Here is an 11,573-nt window from a genome sequence, read left to right on the forward strand (position 1 = left end):
TTTAAAGTACTGGAATGCTCCATTTTTTAAAAGTTCCCTTCATGTTGATCATCCTTCTGCTCTGAGGCAACCTTGTTGCTTAATGCAAATGTGTATCCGGTCTTTCTAAGCCATGAATTGCAACTGGGTTGTATTGTGGGAATCACCATTAAAAAGAAATGTTAAATGTAAAGCTGAGCAGCAGATTAAAAGGAGAACTATTCTCCATGAAAATTTGCTTCCTTTCCATTTGTGGACTCATATGCAGAGATAGATAATAAAGAAATAAAAAACAACAAAAGAGACAAGATCGCATTATAGTGAGGTAAAATATATACATAAGCATATGCAATATTATTTTTTATCCTTGCTTTATACAATGTTTTGGCATACTTGTTTGAAATCAAAATGGTTGCCAACTTGGATCTTTTTAATCCAGATGACTTAATCAATAAGAAATCTAAATATGTCTCAAATTTTCTCCAATTGGCTGCTGGAGAATACCATGAATAGCCAAGAAAGCAAATTGATTATCAAATAAATCAATCTGGACATCTTACTTGAGGCATAAATAATTAAGCTCATATTTTGAATTCATTACAGATAATCCTCGACTTGCAACCATAATTGAGCCCAAAATTTCTGTTGCTAAGTGAGACATTTGTTAGGTGGGTTTTGCTGTATTTTACGACTTGCCACAGTTGTTAAGTGAATTACTGCAGTTGTCAAGTTAGTAACATGGTTGTTAAGTGAATCTGTCTTCCCCATTGACCCCAGAACACTGCAACCACTGTAAATATGAGTCAAGAGTCAGACTTACTAAAATCTCTCCTCCCTCAAATACTGTATTTTTCAGAGTATAAGACGCACCAAGATTTTGAAGAGGCAAATTTTTTTAAAAAAAGTTTTTGCACTCTGCAGACCCCCCCAAAATAGCCAGTTTTTTGCAAAAACGGGCCCTCCCCCCCCAAAAAAAGAGCATGAATAGCCTTTAGGAGGTTTGTAGAGTGCTCCTGGGGCCTGGGAGGGGGCAAACTTGAGCAAAAAATGGCCCATTTTCTGCCCTCCCCATCCCCCCGGCGCTCTTTATAAGCCTCCAAAAGGCTATCCATGGCCATTTTGGTGAAGGGGTGGGATTTCGGGAGGCCAAAAATACTGTATTCAGTGTATAAGACGCACCCAGATTTTCTGTCTCTTTTTTGAGGGGAAAAGGTGCGTCTTATACTCTGAAAATTATGGTATATAAACCCCCCTCCTTCAAATGTAACTGGGAGTACAAGGTTTGTTAGGATTAAGATAGGAAAACATTTGTATATGTGTCAATGTGGATCAGTGGTGGGATTCAAATAATTTAACAAGCAGTTCTCTGCCCTAATGACGAGTTGAGGAGGCATGGCTTGATGATCATGTGACTGAGTGGGTATGGCCAACCCAACATCACTCATATTGATGGGCGCTTCGTCTGAGCTGTTACAATGTAATAAAAATTAACTGTAAAGGTAGTTTCTGTAAGCAGGGCAATAAAGATTAGTCTAGAAACAACACCAGAATGTTTCCTTTCGGCCTTCCTTACAGGATTAGCCCTGTAAACTGGGGAAAAAACAAAATGGGATTTCTTCCAACAACTGGTTCTCTGGACTATTTAGAAAGTTACCAACCGGTTCTCCCGAATAGGTGCGAATTGGCTGAATCCCACCACTGATGTGGATCCTATATAGCTACAACTATTCATTTAGTGACCATTCAAAATTACAATGGCATTGAAAAAAGTGACTTATGACTATTTTCACATTTACAGCTGTTGGTCAGGAGATCACAAATTGGGTGCTTGGCAACAGTGGGTAACAAGGGGTATGTGATCCCCTTTTGTGAACTTCCGACAAGCAAAGTCAATGGGGAAGCCAGACTCGATTAGCAGCCGTGTTGTTAACTTAATAACTGCAGTGATTTGCTTAACAAGTGTGGCAACAAGTTCATAAAATGAGGCACAGTTCACTTAGCAACTGTTCTTGCTTAGCAATGGAAATTTTGTGCTCAATTGTGATCATAAGTTCAGGACTATCTGTACATTCATCATGATGTAAAATTCAGGTATGGGCTAAGAACAATTACAGGAAGGAAAGAATTTGGAAACCAGAGAGGTTGTGTGATTAAGAACCTTGTGACTTACAATACAATCAGCATAGAACTGGAAGGAATGTTTGAGGTCTTCTAGTCCAATCCCCTGCTCAAGCAGGAAATCTATACTGATCCAGATAAAAAGCTGTCCAATCTCTTCTTTAAAACCTCCAGTGATGGAACACCCACAACTTCTGGAGGCAAGCTGTTCCACTGGTTAATTGTCCTCACTGTTAGGAAGTTTCTCTTTAATTCCAGGTTGCTTTTGTCTTTGATTAGTTTCCATCCATTGTTTCTTGTCTTGTCTTCTAGTGCTTTGGAGAATAGCTTGACTCCCTCCTCTTTGTAGCAACCTCTTAAATGCTAGAATACTGCTATCATGTCCCCACCTAGTCTTTCCTTCTTTTCTAGACTAGGCAAACCCATTCTATGGACTTGGACATTCCATAATGATGAAGTCGATTTATTGTGTATTCACATTAGGATAAATAACACTGTGATCCTCCTGGATGTAAAGATGCTAAATAGATAACAAAGAGATTGTTAGGGTTCCAAGTAACACACCCAACGAAATAAGACTCGAAGGCTTGGATTTCCTCAAAGTTCGGTTTTATTAGAGATGTCATATTGGCACATATGGGAAAACCTGAATCTGAAAGTTTCCAGGTTTTCCCCACCCAAAAGAAAGTTGAAGACCCTGCCCAGCACCCAGATGTCTATCACACGGTCCAATCAGGCACCAATCAAAACTGGAGATGCCGCCCAGTCACCTCAATGCAACTGCAAGGCAAGATGGCCTTGACTTTCTGAGAATGTTACTTTGACTATATATATCACCCACACTCTATATAATCCCCCCTCTCATTTTCCCACAGTAGAAAATGTGGCAGGCCTAAAGGCTCAAATGTAAAAGATGCAGGGGTGGGTTTCTCGCCCCGTTCCAACCGGTTCGGTTGGAACGGGGCTGGCGGCGTCCTCATGCACACGCGCGGTTCACGCATGCGTACTAGCATCTGTGCGAGGCTCCGGCTGCTCCTGGAGGATCGCGCAGGCGCTGTATGCATCCTGCGCATGCGTGGAAGCGCAGAACTCGTCAAAACCGGGTAAGGAGGGCAGGCGGGTGGGCCCTTCGCTGTTTCCGGAAGTTACTTACTTCCAGGTTCGCCGACCAACGGTTCGCAGGGACCGCCGCAAACCGGTTGAAACCCACCCCTGAAAAGATGGCTTCCAGGTCTGGCAGAGATCCTCATTGCATTCTTTTTAAAATTTTATATTTTGATTTTCTTCTTTCTATTGAGTTTTTTATTTATTTATTATGCACGTTTTGAATCTTTTTATAGAATGTATATATTTACTTACAGTTTCTAGAAAAAATTGCCCCATAGTGAACCCTGGGTTCACTTAACAACCGCTGCATTTGTTTAATGACCACTGCATTTGCTTTATGGCTGCTGCAAAAGAGGTCATAAAAGTGGAGTCTGATTTAATGACCATCATGACCTATGCCCATAATTACAGGCTCAATTACAGTTGTAAAACAAGGATTACCGGTATGATTTTACTAAATATTTGAAACACTGCAATTAACATCCCTTGAAAGGCATCACATATAATTATGTAATATGATATTAAATGGTATAATTATATTGCTATTATGTAACATGCTATATATTTTACAGGAGCAAAAGCTTAGCTTGTATATAATATCCTATTTAGTATCAGAAAAAAAAACTGCAAAGAGGTTTGCTGGCTCAGGGTAAGGTATCACCAATAGAGAGTTGACATCTAGTCAAACCCCACCATGAACTGAATAGAGGATATAATGAAAGCCCTCATCCCATGTTGGAAGGCTCTTAGGATCTGAGGGGAACAGCTTTAGATCCAACTTGAACAAGGTTGAATTTCAATTCATCCATGAACCCACTGATTCTGGAACTACTATACTATACCCATGATGGCGAACCTAACCCTGACCCTGCAGTTGTTTAATTGGTGACACGGTTGTTAAGTGAGTCTGGCTTCCCCATTGTCTTTGCTTGTCAGAGGGCTTTCAAAGGGGAAATCACGTGGATACTGCAACCGTCATAAATACGAACCAGTTGCTGAGGATCTGAATTTTGATCAGGTGACCACACGGGGATGCTGCAACAGTCGTAAGTGTGAAAAATGGTCATCAGTCATTTTTTTCGGGGCTGTTGTAACTTCAGACGGTCACTGAATGAAGTCAAGGGCTACCTGTTCTGACCCACCCTTCTTCGCTCGTTCAAAGACGACAGGCAGACAGACTTAAAAGGAAATAACTTTATCAGTCCTCGGCTCAGACTGGCTGCGAGCCCAAAATAAACATAAATAAAGTCTCTGGCAAGAAGATAACAGAATGCAAAAACAAAGATCTCTTACGGCCAAACCAGAAAAACCGGTGTACAGAAAAAAAGCAAATCACTTCTCCAAGTGTCTCTTTGAATCAGGGTTACAGAAAGCAAATCACTTATCCAAGTGTCTCTCACAAACAAACCACGACCGATGAACCATGAACCATGAACAAATGACGAATGTTGACTTCTGCAACCAGGGCGTGGCACCATCAGTCCTTTTACCTCCACAAAACGACACTAACGAGCCCCAGCTGCATTGTTATTCCTGCATCCCGACTCAACTCACAGCAAACTTCTGCTGAGTCACAACACTACCTGTAGCCTCCACTACACACACACACACACACACACACACACACACACACACACACACACACACCAAAGTTAATGACCACTGACCCACCCACCCAGTACGGCCTTCACTGATCTGTTGAAAGGCGTGTGAATACAGCTGGTAACTCACAGGTGTATCTGTCTCTACAGTAGCCTCTTTTCCTCCCTCCTTTTTCTCACCAAACCTGTCTTTGGCATTTTTATATACTTCCAGACTCGATCCCACATTGCATTCCATGCATTCTGCTGGAGGGTATGGCTGACTCTCTGCCAAGCAAGTTGCGAAATCCAGACAGGTCTGACTGTTTGCCCTGAAAAAAAATCAAAACACGACATAACCATCACGGGATTCAGGCTTTCCTAAGCAGGAACAAGCTCCTTATAAACACAGAGCTTGTTTTTCCACAAATTCTCGCCCTTGTTAACTTAGCACCCTAGAAAAGGTGTACAAAGTTTACTTTTTAGCATCTCCTGTTTTTAACGGCCTCAGATCTCACATTGATAACAGTTGTTATTCAACAGAGACTGTGGCAGGGTGGAGCGGCAGACAGCTGCCAGCATCTGACATATATACATTTAAATGGTTATTGCAAACAGAAAGGTCCTTATTGCTCCATCCCAGACTGAGGGTTTTCTTTGAAGCCTTTGCAAGGTTTTGCAAGACAATATGAAGCATCTTGCATATTTTTCCAAATACGTGCTTGTGTGCATGTAAGGATGTGGGTGTGGCTCTGTCAATATATATGTATATGTCCATGTTGTGCATCTGTAATCTCGGCAATAGAGAAATTACAGAATCTCTGGCCTCCCAAATGTTGTTCAGGAGAAATCAAATCGGCTCAGAGAGAACAAAGAAAGGCCAGGGGTATGAATCCATTCTGGTCTTTTTAATCCACTATTCTATCTCCTACCGTTAGGACAGGAGATTAGGATTTTCGCCCTCTTTATTTCTGGCCTTTCTTTGAACAGTTAAGCACCTGACAGTCAATTTAAAGTTTTTAAGCAAGTACTGAAGCCAAACGTTTTTGGGAAGATGATGTGGATTGTGGCTTTGCTTTACAACAGGGGTCCCCAACCAGGGGTGGGCTCCTACGAGTTCGCCCGGGTTCGGGAGAATCTATAGCTAACGTTATAGCCCGTTCGGAGAACCTCCAAATCCCACCCCTGACTAGCCCCTCCAGCCTCACCCCTCCCCTCCCCAGGAGTCTCCACACGGCCTGTTTTGGATGCAAGGTAATTGCAGGGCCTACGCGGAGGCTCGGGAAGAGGGGGAAATGGGCCTCCCAGAAGTTCCGGCGTGCCTCCAGAACCTGGGGGAAGCAATTTTCACCCTCCCAGAGGCTTGAGGAAAGCCTATGGAGCATGGGGAAGGTGAAAATGCCCCCCCCTTTAGGCCAACTAATACCATGGCCATGTCCACCCAGCAACCGGGCAGAGAACCTGTTGCTGAAATTTTTGAAGCCCACCCCTGTCCCCAACCCACGGTCCGTGGATTAGTTTCCACCCATTGCTTCTTGTCCTGCCTTCAGGTGCTTTGGGGAATAGTTTGACTCCCTTTTCTTTGTGGCAGCCCCTGAGATATTGCAATCATGTCACTTCTAGTCCTTTTTTTCATTAAACTAGACCTACCCAGTTCCTGCAACCGTTCTTCATGTGTTTTAGCCTCCAGTCCCCTAATCCTCTTTGTTGCTGTTCTTTGAACTCTTTCTAGAATCGGAAAAAACTAGAAAAAAAGACTTCTCCGAATCCTTCAGATGGCTTGCAAAGTGGGAGGTTTCAACCAGCAACTTTATCTAGGTTATACACATTCAGCCGACACACTCCACAGAACTCACCCTAAAGGACCTTGAATTCTGGTACATCTTCTACTCAACTTATTTTTGCCCTCTTTGAAGGCCTGGCACCTTCAATTTACAAAAACAACAAGTGATCTAACTCTGTCTAGATCTCTGTGTTTCCATAGTGAATTATTGCTATTTTCTTCTTGGTCTCGTCTGCCAGAACAACAATAAAAATAAAATCATTTTGTTTTGTTATATCATAGGTTGGAAAACCACAGTCCTACTTCAGTGGGGCACAAAGTGCTCTAAAGATCAACTATAAAGGTAAGAACAGAGCACAGTGTATTCATTCTCCCATATTTGGACTCACCAACACATAGGCTTGGATCCATTACAGTGGTGGGTTTCAAAATTTTTTAGAACCTCTTCTGTAGATGTGGCCTGCTTTGTGGGAGTGACTTGCCAGCCATGTGACCGGGTGGACGTGGCCAACTTGTAAAATGTGGTGAAACTCACTTAACAATGCTCTTGCTTAGCAACCAAAATGTTGGCTCAGAAACTCTGATATTTGAAGCACGCAAGTCTTAAAGCTGTTAAGTTACAAGACCCTTGCACTCCTAACCCTTTAGGGGAAAAAAAACCAGGGGTGTTCAAACTTGACAGCTTTAAGACTTGTGGACTTCAACTCCCAGAATTCCTCCTCTCGCTCTTCATCTTGATGCTGTGCAGATGGGCAGGGGGAAGGAGCTGGAACCAGTTCTAAATGGCACTGTAGATTTGTGGAACCTCTTCTATAGAAGAGGTTAGAAATGGCAGGAACCCACCCCTGATCCATTATAGCAGGAGGTCTCCAAAACTTGGCAACTGGATCGCTCGTGGACTGGCTGTGGAATTCTGGGAGTTGAAGTCCACAAGTCTTAAAGTTGCCAACTTTGGAGACCCCTGTATTATAGTATAAGTAGTCTGTAGAGATTCTCAATCATTCCAGGTCATACTTGTCCCAAAGATGCTTTCATAGGAGGTAACTGGACTTCCTTGTTTTTTTCTTGGAAGACATTTAGCTTCTCATCGAAGAAACCTCTTCAGCTCTGACAGGATATCCTTCCATTTCCCACTATCGTGTCAGAGCTGAAGAAGCTTCTTGGATGAGAAGCAAAACGTCTTCAAAGAAAAAACAAGAAAGTCCAGTTGCCTTTTGAAAAAGCACCTTTGGGACAGTATAGGTCTGTGATGCCGAACCTATGGCACACATGCTGGAAGTGGCACACAGAGCCATCTTTCCAGGCCCTGGAACAGTCGCCCATTGCTCTTCCGGGTTCCAGCATGCCAACCAGCTGGTTTTCATACATGTGAAAGCACCGGAAACCAGAAGAGCAGCTGCACTTGCCAGTTGCCTGGCCAGTGCGCATGCACGCTCCGGAAACCGGAAGATTGTCTTCCCAATACATGCATGCACACCAGGCGGCTGCTCTTCCGGTTTCCTGCACTCATGTACACATGCCTGCCCCCCTTCCACCCTGTTTTGGCACTCAGTGCCGAAAGGGTTTGCCAATACTGGTATAGGTAGTCCTCAACTTACAACCAAATCTGGGACCAGAATTGGTACCTGAGGAAGGTACTTGTTAAGTGACTTTTGCCCAATTTTACAACTGTTTTTTCCCAGACTAGTTAAGCAAATTAACTGCAATTAAATAAATCATGTCATTAAGCGCATCCGTTTTCCCCCATTGATGATGTTCTTCGGAAGCTGACTGGCAAAGTTGCAAAATGGCAAAACCTGACCCCAAAGGGCTTTGCAACTCTTGTACATACATGCCACTTGCCATGCACCCAGTTTTTGATCACATGACTATGGCAATGCTGTAACGATCGTAATGCAAGGATGGGTTCTAAGTCACTTCTTTCCCGGGCCGTTGTAACTTTGAACAATCACTAAGTGTAATTTATTCTGTAAGTCAAGAATTCGTTTATGTCAAAGAGGTTTATGCAAACCTTTTTGCATAACTTCACACTGGACAAAATTCTCCTTGCTTGTATCATGCCACATTGCACAAGTATGTCATCTGACACATTCTTCTTTCCTTCTTTCCTCGTTTGTCTGAACTTAGATTGAAGGTGATAAATAAGACACGGAGGCCTTTCTCGTAGTTCATCCGGTTTGCGTCAAAGACTTTCGCCTGTCCTTCGGCGGCATTCTTCTGACATGAGCTACGATGTCACTCTGGATCCGGTTAGGCAAAATTTGAGCCAATGGGCACAACTTGGAATATTGAGAGAGCGCTTGTGGCTGTTGCTTTCCAAATACCATTTGTGAGTCACCGTGAGTGAATTAGGCGGCTATATACATTTCTTCCATAAATAAATAATAAACAAAATGGCTGCCATGAGGCCAGTGCGAGGTTCACAAAATGGTTGCCAGACAGAGCAGGGCCCAGGGACAAAAAACATCGAACAGAAAATAAATTGGTGAGGTGATGCCCTGCCGTTTAGTCTAAACCTCTAGGATATACAATACAGAGCACAGTGGTACCTCAGTACTCATCATTAATTGGTTCTGGGAGATGCGATAAGTACCAAAAATGATGAGTACCAAACATTTTTTTCTGATAAGGAATAATGTAGTGAGTGACAAGGCAGCCGACATTGACAATTTGTAGCTTGTGCATTGAGTACCAAACAAATGATGAGTACCGGGACAAAAATGTTTGCATTAAAATACATTGAATTCCAAATTCAATGTGTTTCAAAGCAATTGAGTATCAAGGTACCACTGTATTTGTAGCTCAGGGTTGAATCCAGAGTTTCTGGTACTCTGATCTTAGTTGTTTCCCCTCGTGCAGCGGTTAAAGTGCAGTATTGCAGGCAAACATTGTCTACACTCTGGAGTTCGATCCTGACAGGGCTCAAGGTTGACTCGGTATGTAAGTTTAAATGCTATTGCTATCACTTACAAATGTTTCATGACACAAGTAAGTAACATCATCAGTGCCATTGATGGTGCAGTGATCATTACGATTGAGCCAAGCAGCTAAACCTGGAGAGCACCAAGGACTCCACATTTCTAGAATATCATCTAATACCCCAGCTAAGTTCTTTCTTTTCTTTTTCTAAGTGAACACATTTCAAAATACTGCTTTTGTTTTGTACAATTCCAGGAACCTCTGTCTGGGGTGATGATGGGAGGCCAAATCTTTTTGTTTTACAGGATGCCAGGTTTTGCGTTTTTTTTTCATTAAAAGACCAGGTAGTCCTCAACTTACAGTAATTCATTTAACAACCATTCCAAATTAAATAATACTGGGAAAAAATGACTTAAAACCAGCCCCTTGTATTTATGACTGTTGCAGCATGGTCACATGATCAAAATTTGGGTACTTGGCGACCAGCACATATTTACAATGGTTGTCGCATCGTGGGGTCACATGATTGTCGTTTGTGACCTATGCTGCCAGCATACGACAAACAAAATCAGTGTGGGAAGCTGGATTCGTTTAATAGCTGTATGATTCACTTAAAAAAATGCAAGGATTCACTTAACAGCTCAGCAGAAAAGAATGTAAAACTGGGTGCAACCCACTTAACAACCACCTTGCTTAGCTACAAAAATTAGATTTCCAATTGCGGTCTTAAGTTAAGGGCTATCTGTACCTTAAAACTATGAAGTACCAGCATTTGCCAGCATACAGTATTACCAAGAGAGATATTGAGATCATTTTCAACATCTCTGTAAGCGTATGTCTATTAGTGAGATCCAGTGTGATCTACTGGGGAAGGTGCTTGACTAAAAGGATGGAGACCCAGATTCTAGTTTTTTTTTTTTTCCTTTGGCACGGAAGGCCTCTGGGTAACCTTGGTCCAGTTCCTCTTTCTCAAACAACTGAAGACAAACTCCTTGAATTTTGATGTCTTCCCCATGTGAATTATGCAAGCAAAATGCAAACATGCAGGTATTGCAACTAAGTGGGACAAAAGCTAAGGACAATTAATCAGTAGAATGTCTTACCTCTAGATAGTTGCAAATACATCACTGGAGGTTTTCAAGAAGAGGCTGGACAGCCTTTGTCCCGAATTATATAGGGTTGGGATGGCGAACCTATGGCATTTTATGACGGTTGCAGTGTCCCTGGGATCACCTTTTGTGACCTGACAAGCAAAGTCAATGGGGAAGCCAGATTCACTTAACAACCATGTTACTAATTTAACAACTGCAGTGATTCACTTAACAACCGTGGCAAGGAAGATCGTAAAACAGGGCAAAACTCACTTAACAAATGTCTCACTTTGCAACATAAATTTTGGGCTCAATTATGGCCGTACGTCCATGACTACCTATATATGTATGGAGTTCCAACATCTGAGCATGAAATACTGAATTGCTTTTGTAGGTATTAACAAGCACTTTTATGCAGCTTATTCTTCCATACTTTGCTTTGTCTTTTCTGCATTTTACTCTGATTTTGGATTACTCTTTTGATGCAAGGTCACTAAAATGCAAATTATAAAAAAAGAGATAGTGTGGTATTTTGAATGATATCAGCTGTCTTTGCAATAAGTTATTAAGAAAATCTACTTCCTCCTTCCAACACAAAGGATAAATCATTATTACTTTGAGATTGCCACAGTTTCCAAGGACAATTTAACTATTCCTTTGTATTTATTTATTAGTTCTTTGATTTCCATAGGCGGCAATTTCACCACATGACACGCTTAACAATTAATTCCAGGCCAAAGCATTACAATGATATATGACTAAGGGATATCGCAGCCACATAGACTTCTAACTTTTTAAAAAATGTTAATTTGTATACAAGTGCTTAACTCTTAGCCTAAATAATCTTGTTTTTATCCCAGTTTTCTTATAGCAGATAATAGGCCTATTACAGGGAAGAAGAAGATAGAACAGGGGTCGGCAATGTTAAACACTCAAAGAACCACAAAGGTCCTAACAGGAAGCCCCCTGTTCAATTCTGGAGCCGACAGGAAGTCT

Source organism: Thamnophis sirtalis, unplaced genomic scaffold, assembly GCF_051295495.1.
Source record: "Thamnophis sirtalis isolate CommonGarterSnake01/CBP01778 unplaced genomic scaffold, rThaSir2_p1.2 scaffold_6, whole genome shotgun sequence".
NCBI lineage: Eukaryota > Metazoa > Chordata > Lepidosauria > Squamata > Natricidae > Thamnophis > Thamnophis sirtalis.